The sequence below is a fragment of the Xiphophorus couchianus genome, chromosome 4 (assembly GCF_001444195.1).
Source record: "Xiphophorus couchianus chromosome 4, X_couchianus-1.0, whole genome shotgun sequence".
Taxonomy (NCBI): domain Eukaryota; kingdom Metazoa; phylum Chordata; class Actinopteri; order Cyprinodontiformes; family Poeciliidae; genus Xiphophorus; species Xiphophorus couchianus.
In genome coordinates, this window is record NC_040231.1 from 2,378,551 (window position 1) to 2,391,695 (window position 13,145).

The 13,145-nt window shown below is 37.4% G+C and overlaps 1 protein-coding gene across 1 annotated transcript in view; it reads right to left on the reverse strand.

Annotated features, from left to right (window-relative positions):
* The window catches only part of LOC114143417 (nuclear receptor ROR-alpha A-like), a 53,783-nt gene that overhangs the window by 32,510 nt on the left and 8,128 nt on the right, over positions 1-13,145 (reverse strand). The gene's annotated exons all lie outside the window — the stretch shown is intronic.

Sequence of the window (13,145 nt, forward strand, 5' to 3'; positions counted from 1 at the left end):
AAAACATATTGAAATTATAGATATAATATCCTTTATTTTTGTGTTTATGAATTTATTCATTAGCCTTACAAATTGATGTGTAATTTATTTTTTGTTCTGCCACACAAACCGTCAGCTGTTCTCAAATTACGGCACTCCATATGCGCTTATACAGTACAGACCAAAAGTTTGGACACACCTTCTAATTCAATGGGTTTTCTTTATTTTCATGACTATTTATAAGGCAAGAAATCCCACTTATTAACCTGACAGGGCAGGTTGACCTATGAAGTGAAAACCATTTCAGGTGACGACCTCTTGAAGCTCACCAATAAAATGCAGAGTGTGTGCAAAGCAGTAATCACAGCAAAAGGTTGCTACTTTGAAGAAACTAGAATATAAGGGCTATTTTCAGTTGTTTTACACTTTTTTGTTTAGTGCATATTTCCACATGTGTTATTCATAGTTTTGATGCCTTCAGTGTGAATCTACAATGTCAATAGTCATGAAAATAAAGGAAACTCATTGAATTAAAAGGTGTGTCCAAACGTTTGGTCTGTACTGTGTACGACCCCAAACTTTTGGAAATTCAGTGTTTCTACTTTACTTAATGTTTTGAATCTTTAAGGATTTATGGGCTTCATTAAAATTCTTTATTACCGAGCAGGTAAAGCAAAACAAAACAAAATTACACTATACTATGTCCAGAAGTAGTTTAAATGTTTTGTTTGGACACCACTGGTGTAAACAAATCTTTAGTTTTTCTTCTTTCCACTTTTTAAATAATTTTTATTAACGCTTTCGTCCAACGACACAAAACACAGCAGCCAGAAAATCCGTCTACGTTGAAACGATCCGGTAAAAGTCAAACAGCCTTTCCTTCTGATCGGCTCTAATGAAGCTGTTTGAAACTCATCTGTGGTTTTTCTTCTAAATGCAGACAGAACAATGCAGTGAGAAACACTCGGGGAGCTGCTGTTAGCTTCCTGTCTGACCGCAGTAACGTTCGCTGCCACCTCAGATGAAAGAGCCGCAGCTTATCACCAGCAGCCAAACACAACCGACTCTCTGCTGCAGTAACTGAAGCCGGGGAAGCACCGCCAACCAGGCCGAGCGCCGACAGCCGCTGCTGCAAGGCGCTCAGCCCCACTTTCATCTGAATTCATCACACCACAGCTGGATGTGTCGGTTTCTTCTGTCTGGTGTTTGTTTATAGGCAATAATTAACTTTTATACCAAACATCTTCTTGATAAGCAACCAAATAAACTGATTTCTTCAAACGACATGATGCCCTAAAACCACTAGAGTCTATTTTTATTACAGTGAAGGAGCCAAATGGAGACGACCTCCTTGATCCAGGTTGTTTTACTATTTTAGAGTGTTAAAATATAAAGGGGTAATAATATGTAAAATCTACTTTTCATATCTTTATTTGATGCTATGATGTTATTTACTCATCAAGAACAAACTAGAGTGTTGATTTGATTTTTCATTATTTCATAAATCCTTTAATCTCCATGGCAACCATTCAGCTGTGCAAAACAGCGGAGTGGACCTCGTCCCGCCTTTGAGGCGCAGCTCCTCCCCCACTCTGCTCCTTCAGACTAGCCAGCAGCGGTTAGCAAACACCCGGTGGAACTGCTCAGCTCATTGTAGGAGCTACGTCTCAGAGCAACATGGCAATAAGGTTGTTAAAGGGTTAATCAGCAGCCATGTTGGATGACTTCCTGAAGGCGAAGCTTCAGAAAGACCAGGAGTTTCTTAAAGAGACAGAGGCCCTGACATTTTGAGAATAATCTCAGACATTTTCTAGACAAACAAGAAAATGAAGTATGAAAACTTGAAAATTTGCAATTTTTCTAAAAGTAAAAGTATTTACAACTTTTGAAACTCAGAAATCTCTGGGATTAATCACAAAATTTCTAGAGTTTTTTCTATCAATTTCTTTTACTTTCCAAGCTCAAAAATTTAATCGTTTTTTCTGGAAAATTTCTGAGATGAATCTAAAACTTTCTGAGTTTTGTCTAGCAAACTTTAGACTTTCAAGTCTCCAAATTTCTGAGTCTTCAGAAGTTTACTCCTTTTTCCTTGTACAATGGTCCTAATATGTTCATCTGCAGAGGAACCATGCAGCTGAAATGAAGATCAGAGCCTCAGATGACGGCAACAGGAAGTAAACGGAGGTCAAAACCAGAACAAATTAGGTTCTAAAATAAAATCTGGTGTTTATGGAGGTAAAACTACAGGAACAAAGCGAGGCTTAGAGTCTGGAGGCCTCAGGGGTAAACATCTCTGACAGAACTGTGAGTTGTATCTGTTCTGTTTCCCCCTGAACATTTCCATGAACCCGTCACTGTTTGTGTTTTTCTGCTCAGCTGGTGTTTTTTTCACATCTTTCTTTGCATGTAATCGAACTAATTTGGCAGGCGGATGCAGCATAAGCCCCGCCGGCGCGATTAGACGGCTGTCTGACTCAGCAAACTGAAAGTGACATTCGGTCATGCACGTATCTGCCTGCAGAGAGTCACGCTCTCAGGCGGCTATCATCTAATCCATCTCAGGCAGAGGGGGATTCTCACTGATATCACGCTGGATTTTCTGTCCGTCGCGTGGCAAATCGGCCGCAGCGTGGGAAACGTTGCTCTCTGACCACCTGATGTTTCCAGGTGTTGTGGATCCGTTCGTCCCAGAGACAGTTTGGCTGTTTCTTGTCCTGGCAGAGCACCTGCTGCTGGTGTGAGCGAGTTGCATCAGGGACAGATTATGTAACGCTGACATCTGCTGGGAGCAGAAGGAGGCTGGGGGTTCAAGCTGCTGCATCGCTGATGTCTTTTCTGGTTTCTGCAGGATTTACGTTCAGGAAGGTCGATTCCTGAACGTGTTTTTACATCTGATAGTCTGGTAGATTTGGTTTGATTTGGGATTAAAACTTCAACATGTTGCATCTCCAGCTGCTGCGGTTCTCGTTCTCTCTGCTCTGAGTCAAACAAACCAAAACCTCTAAGCAGCCCGTTCCCCTCCTCGCCTGTGGGGGCGCTGCACCAAGAACAACTGAAGGAAACGACACAAAAGACACTGAGCACAACTTCCTTCTTCATCGACTAGGAACAATCATGAGTGGCTTCAGACTTTAGCGGTTGAAGAATTTCTCTTTTGTTTTTGGCTAAAAACCATGAGCCATTTCTCCCACTTGTGCTAGGCTAGCTTGTTTGTTTTGGTTGTATTTACCCAGAATGCCCGGCGCTGTAGTCCACTTCCTGTGGTCTCTGGTCCTCTTGGCTTTCACATATGCATTCAAACTGAACCAGAGTTCATTTCAACCAAACCGAAACCAAGGCTTGTAGGACCAGAATGAGATTTTTTTGGACTGGAGTTGGACTTTTATTTTTTTAACTCTGTTTTTTCTTCTTCTTTTTTGTATTTCAGGGTCTTATATTCTAATAAGAAGCAGGATTTTCTCTGCTCAGTGGCCAGCAACCTGAGAGACAATGATAAATATGTCAATGTTAGACTTATTTAATAAACGATCATTTCTTTTATACATTTTGTAAAAACGGAAATAAATAAATGAATAAAGTGACTGACAAAATAAGCTCTCCATTAATATTTTTTTTCATATATTTCTTTTGGTTTTTTATGATCTACTTAATGGTGTATTTATTTAATTTTTATAAAATGGGTCTCCATAGTTACTAGCTTGACTCCATCAGAATTTCTCCCTGATTCTCCAAATTGGAAGCTCCAGGAAAGATACTGACTACTCAGAACTCACCCCCACAACCCCTTTTAGACTCATTTGGGCCTTTTAGATGTTTTAAGTTCTCTTTCTATCAGAAATGAACTTTGAGTGTTCATAAAGAACAGTTTTATTTGGGTCTAGAACCGTTAATCAGCCTCTCAGCTCCAGCAAATAAACACAAAACCACATTAGCCACCCGCTGACAGACGGAAATTTACCCTCCATGTTGCTCTTGAGGAAAATAAAACATAATTTGATCCGTAATTTTATTTAAAAACCGCAGAGCTTAAACGCGGCTCTAATTGCAGCTGCTGCTCCCTAATTCGGCTGCAGATTTGATTCTTTTTTTCCTGTCCTCGTCTCGTCAGCCTCGCAGCTCTTCTGCTTCCGTCAAAACCCTTCAGAGTAACAAACTGGGGGAAATGAATTTAACGAGAGCCTCTCTGGCATCCGTCTGCCCGATGTTCAGGGGGGCCGTCAGGTTGCGTTTAGGAGCTCTAAACTGGTGGACGATAAGTTAATCCATTTATCCGAATCGTTGCCGCCAGGCGGCAGAAATAAACAGCGCAGATGGAGCTGGAGGAGAAGGAATCACATCTGAAGGAATTAATTAAAACCAGATTTAAGGCACAAAGTCTGAAATATTTAACACACAGCTTCTCCCTGACTTCATCGTCTGTAACCTGTGATGTTGGTTCAACTGGGTAACAAGGAAAACCGGGTAAAAGGTGATCAGTCCTCCATAACCGAACCGGAACGACAATATCATCAATCAGCAGGAACAAAACCAGAACCTGGACTCCAAACCGAACCGCAAACAACAACCAGGAGCTGGAAGCTGGTTCTTCTGGCTGAAATGTTAATTCTTTTCTTTTAAACTTCTGTTTCACAACAAAACAAACCGGACTTCACACCTTCTGTAAATTCATGGTTAACTCAGTTATTGTTTCCATTGACATTAAAATTATGCAGTTTCACATTTTGAAACCGTTTGCTCAATTGAAGCAATTTAAAAACAATTTTGATTAAACGATTTGGTTCTGGGTCTTTTTAGTGAATCGAAACTGGTTTATTTCACAAACCTCCAAAGGAAAATTTATCCTGAATCCACAACAGGATGTTACTACTGGCAGAAACCACAAAGAAGACGACAGGAAGTAGTAAGAGGATGGTGACGCAGCATGTTTTTTAATGACTTATTGTGTGAATAAATTTATTTTTGTGTAATTTTATTTAATTTATTGTTTAATCTCAACACCATAACTGCGAAATTGTGTTTTTTCAGAGTATTGACAAAGTCTTGAGCACATGGAATGGAAATGCAGTTAGTCACTATTGGCTCCGTTTTCTCTTGACTCAGCCAATCTACTGGTGCAGTACAAATACTTTTCATCATGTTGTTATTCTGCCTTATTGTTCAGTTTGGTGCCTTGAGTTGTGTTTCCGTTAACCTTTAAATTGTGCAATTTGGAATTACAAAAATACATTTGCTTAATGAAAACACAGCAACTTAGAGAAACCTAGATTTTTGCTAAAAAAATCTTTTACTCTTGGTTTTTTTGCCATATTAAAATTGGTTTATTTCACAAAACTGAAATGGAAACACTTTTTTTGCATCATATGAGTCACATGATCACCAACAGATGTTACTACTGGCAGAAACCACAAAGAAGAAGAAGACAGGAAGTGGTATGAGGATGATGGAGTAGCATATTTTTAATAACTAATTGTTAGAACAAACTGATTTATGTATGATTTTAACTGAATTTCTTATTTAATAAAAACACTGCTGTTGCGAAATTATGTTTTTTTGACTTTATTGGAAAGTTGGAGGCACATTTGTAATGGGAACGAAGCTAATGGCGGTTTGGTCCACGTTCCTCTGAAATCATCCAATCAGACACTTCCATCTGGTTGGTACCATCAGCTGTGTTTCCGTTACAAATGTGAACAAAACTTTGTTGATATTCCAGTAAAGTCAAGAAAACACAATTTTGCAATCGTGTTGTTTCAATTAAATAAATTAAATTAAAATCGTGAATAAGTTTGTTCATGCAATAAGTCATAAAAACACACATTTCACATTTTATATATAAAAAAGTCTAAAATATGTTCTTGCCAAGTTATCAGGCACATATTAATAATTTTGGTATTTCTAGTGAAGCTAAAACAAGAAAATCTTCATCTGATGTAACTTTGGAAAGTGAGAAAAAATATGTTTGTGTTTTTTTATTTGGTTTCAAATGTAGTTTTAAAAAAAGTGTGTTCTTCTAATATTGGTGCAAGTCGTCCTGTTGGGTGTACTTTTTATTTAGCACATAAACTATAAATTAAAATCATAAAGAGAAAATATATTTTAAAATAGTTTGTCTCTTCCTGTGTGAACAGAAAAAGCCGATCAGAGGAAACAACATGCAGGAAAACAGTCTGAAGGAGCAGATTTCCCCCAAACTTTCAGATTTTGATCCAGACTGCTGCCAGTCTGACGGAGCGCCACCGTTCTGCTCAGCTGTCAGCAGCCAGTAAATAAACCCGCCGTTTGTTCCGCCTGCAGCCTAAAATAAACCTCCAGCAGGTGTGACAGCCGCTCATTCATCCAGCCGTCATGGCCGACCCTCACCTCTGAGCGGCTGAATAAATCACAGCAGCTCCTCCAGACGCTCCGCTGCTAAAAACAGGCAGAGAGACAAAGAGCGGTCCGATCCCAGAGGAGACCCGAAACATCCTGATGCATCTGCCGCCATGCAGAGGCTGCAGCTGCGCCGCCATAAACGGACCCACGCTTTCCACTGCTACCACCTTCAGTTCTAATACTGGGCCTCAGACCGCTGGCTGAACCCACAATGAAGCTTGCTTGATTTTTTTTTATTGAAGCATCATATCCTGGCAACATTAAATTTGAGGAAAGTGTTGGTCAAAAATCACAGCAACTAAAAGTTTCTGTTAAAGGTGACCTTGAAGAGGTTAGGATCGGTCTACAGGCGATCCAAAGCATCTTCATACACACGGTCATTCTTAGATAGCGAGATTTTTACTCACATGTTAGAAAGGCTGCAAACAGATGTGCAATTATACAACCGCACATCCTCGAAAAGCAGAAGTGGGACCTCCTGTACAACCAACCAGAATGCAGCAAGTGGTTTCTGGATGGTAAGTCAATAACAAAACAGTCATTGTGCAGCGCATACAGCAGCAAAACCAGCTGACAAAATGTGCTGGAGCTCTGCTGGGGTTGCTAGGTAACAGGCTGGGCTTCGTTGGGGTTGCTAGGTAACAGGCTGGGCTTTGTTGGGTTTCTAGGTAACGGCGCATTGCCTGCTGATTTGTGACGTTACATTCCGTGGATTTTTGCAACGACTCATTTTACAGAAAGTACAAAACAAAAACGGTTTATTTTAAATACTTGGGCTGTTTTTAGAGGCTGTTGAGACCCAAATGGAAGAATAAAAACATGCAAGTACATTTCCACAGAAAAACTCAGACATTTTTTAATTAATCTCAGAAATGTTCTAGAAAATACTTGGAAATTTTCTCCAAAAGTCAAAAATTACAGATAAAAAACTGATTAAGACATTTCTGAGGCCTGAAAAAGTCAAAAACATTTCAAAGAAATGCTTGAAATAGTTAGAAATGTCCATGTTTTTTTCTTGATTTCTGAGATTAATCTAAAAACGTCTGACTTTTTTGACAGACATGTACTCCGCAGTCGTCCTAATGCGCTCAGAGTTACAGAAATGACTTAACTGAGAGGAGAACAGATCAAAATTTACAAAAAAAATCTTAGAAAAATCATAACAAGAAGTAATTAGAAGCATGTTGCACAAGCAAATCCAGACTACCAAAATAAAACAGGAAGAGGCGCCTACATGGGGAAACTTAAGAGTAAAAAATTATATCAGAAACTTAAAAAAAACACAAAATGAACACAAGTCCCACAGCGAGGAGGAGGATGAGCGTTTTTAAATCAATTTTCACATCAGATTTTTGAGTCAGAGAGAGAAAGTGCAGTAATTAAGTGTCGGATGAAGCTGCAGGTTTTATCAACATTAAAGCGCCGACATTCATTAACCCAACAAAACGTTTCATCGTTCTGCTGGGAGCGATGGTTCTGCAGAGGCTCAAACACGAGCCAAATGGATGGACAAGGTGGCTTTCAGCCACTAGTTCTGATCAATCTGATCAATCTGATTGGTCAGGATTTGTGATGATCATTTAGAAAATGTTAAATAATTAGCAAGTTTATTTTAAAGTGTGTTAAAATGTTTTTTGACTAAACTGAGACATAAAAATCAATTAGTGAGGATCTGAGTATTAAAAGGAAAGTTATTCTAAGATGACAGATTTCTTCTGATTAAGCATTGCTTGGGTAGGAACTGTGGCGCCCCCTCTGGTGGGGTTTGGTATTAAATCAGTGGCAGAAAATCAATCTGTTTTCTTTCACCGCAGCTCTTAAAAAGGCTCTAAGAAGTTAGAGGGACTATTAGGACGTCTGTGGGTCAAAAAGGGAAAGAGGAGTCAATTTCCAACAAAAAACTCAGACATTTGTAGATTAGTCTCAGAAATTTTCAAGAAAAAAATGGGAAATTACTGAGCTTTAAAGGTTGAAAATATTTGACTTTTGGACATTTTTAAAAGTAAATAGCTCCATCTAGATCAATCTCCTTCTAGAAAAGTTTTGACTTTTGAAACTCAGAAATGTTCTTGTTTTTTCTAGAAAATTTCTAAGATTAATCTCAAAATTCATGAGATATTTTTCTAGCGAATTCTCAAATTTTCAAACTAAAATTTCCAGGCTTTTGTGTAAAATTTCTGAGATCAATCTCAGTTTTTTATTTGTTTTTTTGCAAGTTTTTATTTTCTCAAATTCAGAAATTTTCTGAGCTTCATATCAAAATTTCAAATCATTTTCTTGTAAGTATTCGACTTTTGAAGCTCCAATACTTTTCCAAAATTTCACTAGAAAATTTTTTAGTTTAATCTCAAAATGTGAGTTTTTGTTTTGGTTTTTTTTTAGCAAATTTTCAATATTTCAAGCTCAGACTTTCATTAGAAAAGTTATTTACTGAAATATTTCTTTAATCTCAAAATCTTAAAGGTTTTATTGCACATTTTTGACTTCTGAGCTGTAGAGATTAAGAAGCATATTTTAGGTCAGTCTGGCAGCTGCTAAACATCTGTCGTCTCCAGGTTGATAGTGTGTGTGCGTGTGTTGGGGTGTGTGTGTGTGTTTGTTTATGTTCGAGGTGGATCTGTGTGTGTTTCTGTTACTTCAGGGTTTCATCAGCCTGAGATCAGAGTTCGGCAGCCGGCGCTCCTTCGGGAGGCCGAGCTGCGTTTGGATCTGATCTGTCATAATTCAAAGGCCGAAATATTTCTCTTCATCCCGGCTGAGCAAGGCGAGCTGCGGATCCCATCCTTTCATGCGGTCCGATCGATCCGATTCAGCTCAGGAGGACAGAACCTGTCTGCATCCAAAGGTCTTTAAAAACCCAAACAAACACTTTCCTCATTAAAGCCATTAAAGTGCAATTAAAACATAATCAGATCAAATTTGACTCATTCTACAGATTTTTTATGTAACCATTTAAGCCTTTTTAATTCAAATATATAAGCAACTTCCTTTTCAAAATAATAAAATAAAAATTGTGTTGCCCAAAATGCAAAACCACAGCATTGCTTTTGTGAATTTGTTCATATTTGTTAATATTATAATATTAATATAATATTAATATTAACAAATATTGTTCATATTAACAAATATTAACAGTCAAAAATGTGCAATAATGTGAACCAGGTGAAGCTAAAACTTCCCTAAAGTTAAACTTCAGGAGTTTTGCGTTTTATTTACAGACAGAGAAGGTTGTTTTTTGTATCTTAAATAAAAATGTATACATATTTTGTAAAGCCATTAAATCCCAGAAATGTCACATATTCGTCTGAATGCGGCGTTTTTCTCACCTCCTCCATCTGCTCCCAGCAGACTGCGGAGGTGAAAGGTCACACTCCGCCCACCTCGCCGTCAGGAGGTGAAGAACCCAACACCTTCGCTCTTACGCAACCGGATGACAGTGATCCGGTTCTGATGGGCCATCCGACCCAAACCAGCAGAAACACTCAACGCTTAAATATAAATACACACAAGAGCAACAGCAACTGCACACAGAAACAAGGAGTAAATTTATACCAAAAACCCAGAAATTTCCTAGAAAACAAGGAAATTTCGGAGTTTGGAAAAATGAACATTTTCTAGAAAAAAATTGACATAAATCTAAAAAAATAAAAAAATAAAAAAACTTCTGGGTTTGGAAAATAATTTTAGAAAATATTAGACAAAAAACTTAATTAATCTGAGAAATTCATGAGATTTAAAAGTCACAAATTTGTAGAACTTAGAAATTTTGAGATTAATCTTAGAATTTTTTTTCAGAAAAAAATTCCATATTTCAAAAATGCAGAATTTTATTTTCTTTTTTAATTCTAAAAGAAATTCACTCTATTTTTCTATACATATTGTCATATATTCAACCCCTACCCTATATTTTTGTTCAACAACAGAAATATTTACAGTTTTTAATAATTTTGTGACTAATCTACCATCAGATTGGTGCAACGTGACGTTACAGACATTCAGTTTTCCAGTGTTTCAGGAATTGGATCATTAATGGGAATTCTTTGAACAAATCTTTGTTTTATTATTATTTTTGACTTCAGCTGTGACCCATATGTTGCCGTTTCATCCAGTTTAACCAGTATGTTTGATAAAATGGGAACGCATTGACTGGTTCACCTCCAGCTCTGCTGCTCGGCAGAACGGACAGAAATATTAACAGCTGCAAAATTCAATTTCCACATTTTGATTCGTCCTGCGAGGTGAGCAGAGGGAGAAAATCAACGAGGAGGAAACTCGATTACAGAAACTCAGCTCAACAACATCTCCGGCGTTTAAGAACATTTATGGTCATGTTTGTAAAAATAAAATAAAAAACAATGACCAAAAAACTATGGAGGAACAAAACAGGAACGGCTGCAGCTGGAAACAGAAACTGGAAGGAAACAAGGAAAATGTTGGTGAAAGAAAGAGAGGAAGGAAGAATGAAAGGAGGAAGGAAACAAAATAAGAGAGGAAAACAAAGAGGAAGGAAGTAGCTGTAACAAACAGGAAGTAGCTGTTGCTAACTAGCATGAAACATCTCAGTAAAACGGAGAGATTCTTCTGATAGGAACAGAAACAGAAACATGTTTCCGTCTGTCTTTTAAAGCAAAGCCCAAAACATCAACTCAAGCAAGCGTGAAAACTTTTAATTTAAAAGTTATTTAAAACTTTTCTGTTTTCATCAACCTTTTCTAATGCAATAGTTTAAAAAACATTTATTTACAGTTTGTACGATCTCTTTTTCATCCTGTAAACTTAAAAACCGACTTACTGCAACTACAAATGTATTTATACCTCTTAAACCTTTCCATATTTTCTCACTTTAAAACCCCAAACATGAATTTATCTAACTGGAATTTAATGAAAGCTCAACACAAAGTGGTCATTCGTGAAGTAGAAAGTAAATTATTCATAATTCAAAACATTTTTTACAAATAAAAAACCAAAAGGTTTGTCAAAAGTATTCAGTTTTGCTTCGACTAAATTATCAATTAAATCAAACATGCAAATAAGTAAAAATGTTAAAAATTGTCTGATAAAAACTGAGGATAAAATCTAAAAATCGTTCCTTATTAAACGCCACGGCTTGTTTGTTGAACATAAACCTGGAGAAAACCTGACTTTCACTCACACTGTGTGACTTTGTCCAAAGTCACGGAGAAAAAAAACGTCCTCAGAAATCACGAGCAAAGACAACGTGCTTTAAAAACCCAAAGATGTTTATCTGAGACGGGTCGGTCTAAGAATACCGACCCGCTGTGGAAAGTTAGCGGAAACTTCTTCATCAATCACCGGGAACTCGGACTTCGTCCCAGTTCCAGCAGAAGACGGCCGGAGACTCTTCGCTCCACTTTCCGCAGAAAAACCGGCTCAAGGTGAAAGAAAAGTCATGGACAAGAAATTCAGCAAACCGCTCTGGTTCTGATGCAGGACGACGTCGGACACTTTAAACTCTCATCTGGAGCCTTCAGGTGTGTGTTAACACACACATCAATCTGGAAAAGGTTATATTAATGTTTAGAAACTATTTGAAGTCTATCAATCCTCAGGGAGAAATGTTTACCTATCATTTTTCTCTTTCTACCAAAAACAGGATGAGCAAAGTCTTCAGTTTGAAGGATAGTTTTCTTAACAGACTTATAATTAATTTTATTTGTTGTTTATATTTATTTTTGATATTTAAAATGTCTCCCAGTTCCAGTGTTAAATGTTTATTAGAATTTTAATTTTATTGGTTTTTATGGATGTGATCTTTCTTATTATTGTGAAGCCAAATTGGAGAGTAAAGATCAGCAGACGCCTGATTATAACGTTTACATTTCTAATGTACGAAGGTGGAAGCTGTGACAGGAATCTGTTTTTGGATATCTTGGTCTCATCTTGCAGCAGAACCGTCAGCAGAGACACCAGACAGGTAGCCGGGTCCAGGTGAGTGATGACGGCTGATCGGATCCAGCAGCAGGAAGCAGGAAGTCCATCAGGAAACACCGGCTTTGATCCCAGCTGCGCCCGCTGAACATCTTAAAGAGCTGCAGGCAGAACGTCGCTGCAGCCGAGGAGGAGATGAAACGACGGAGGTCACCGGGTTCAGCGTTACGTCACTCCTGCAGCTGGATGTTAGCGCCGCTTCGCTTTAGTGGACAGAGTTTCTCCACATGAGCTCCTGACTGAGATGCAAGGAAGATATGACTTTAAAATTTTGTTAAATTAGACAGAAAAATGCTGATTTTGCTCAATAATGTTTCTGTATAAATAATTCGCTTCATTTTTTCAAATTTTCTCTGCATTTCTTTACTACTTTAATTTGACATGATTCTTTTTCCATTGTATTCCATTCATTGTTAAATTTTTAATATTAATATTTGAATAATATTTTTACTAAATATTTAAATGCTTAATCAGTCTTGTGTATTTTTATTATTTATTTTAAAAATGTTTAATCATCATAATCTTATTCATACCAATAATAGAGAATTATTTTAAATGTTAACATTTTATTTAATTTTTATTAATTTTTTTCCATCATTCTGTAATTAAGGTGTCAAACTTATGGTCTGGGGGCCAAATTCGGCCCGCCATAACTTTTTTGTGGCTGTCAAGACATTAGAGTGACACATAAATAACAGTTTTATGCCTAAATATTATTTTGACAATCAAATCAAAACAGTTTTTATCTGTTTCATAAACGTGAAAAGATCCCACTCCTTTTTGAGCAGATTATGAAAGTTTTACTTTTTTGTGTTTGATTATTATTCCCTTTCTTCTCTTGGCGT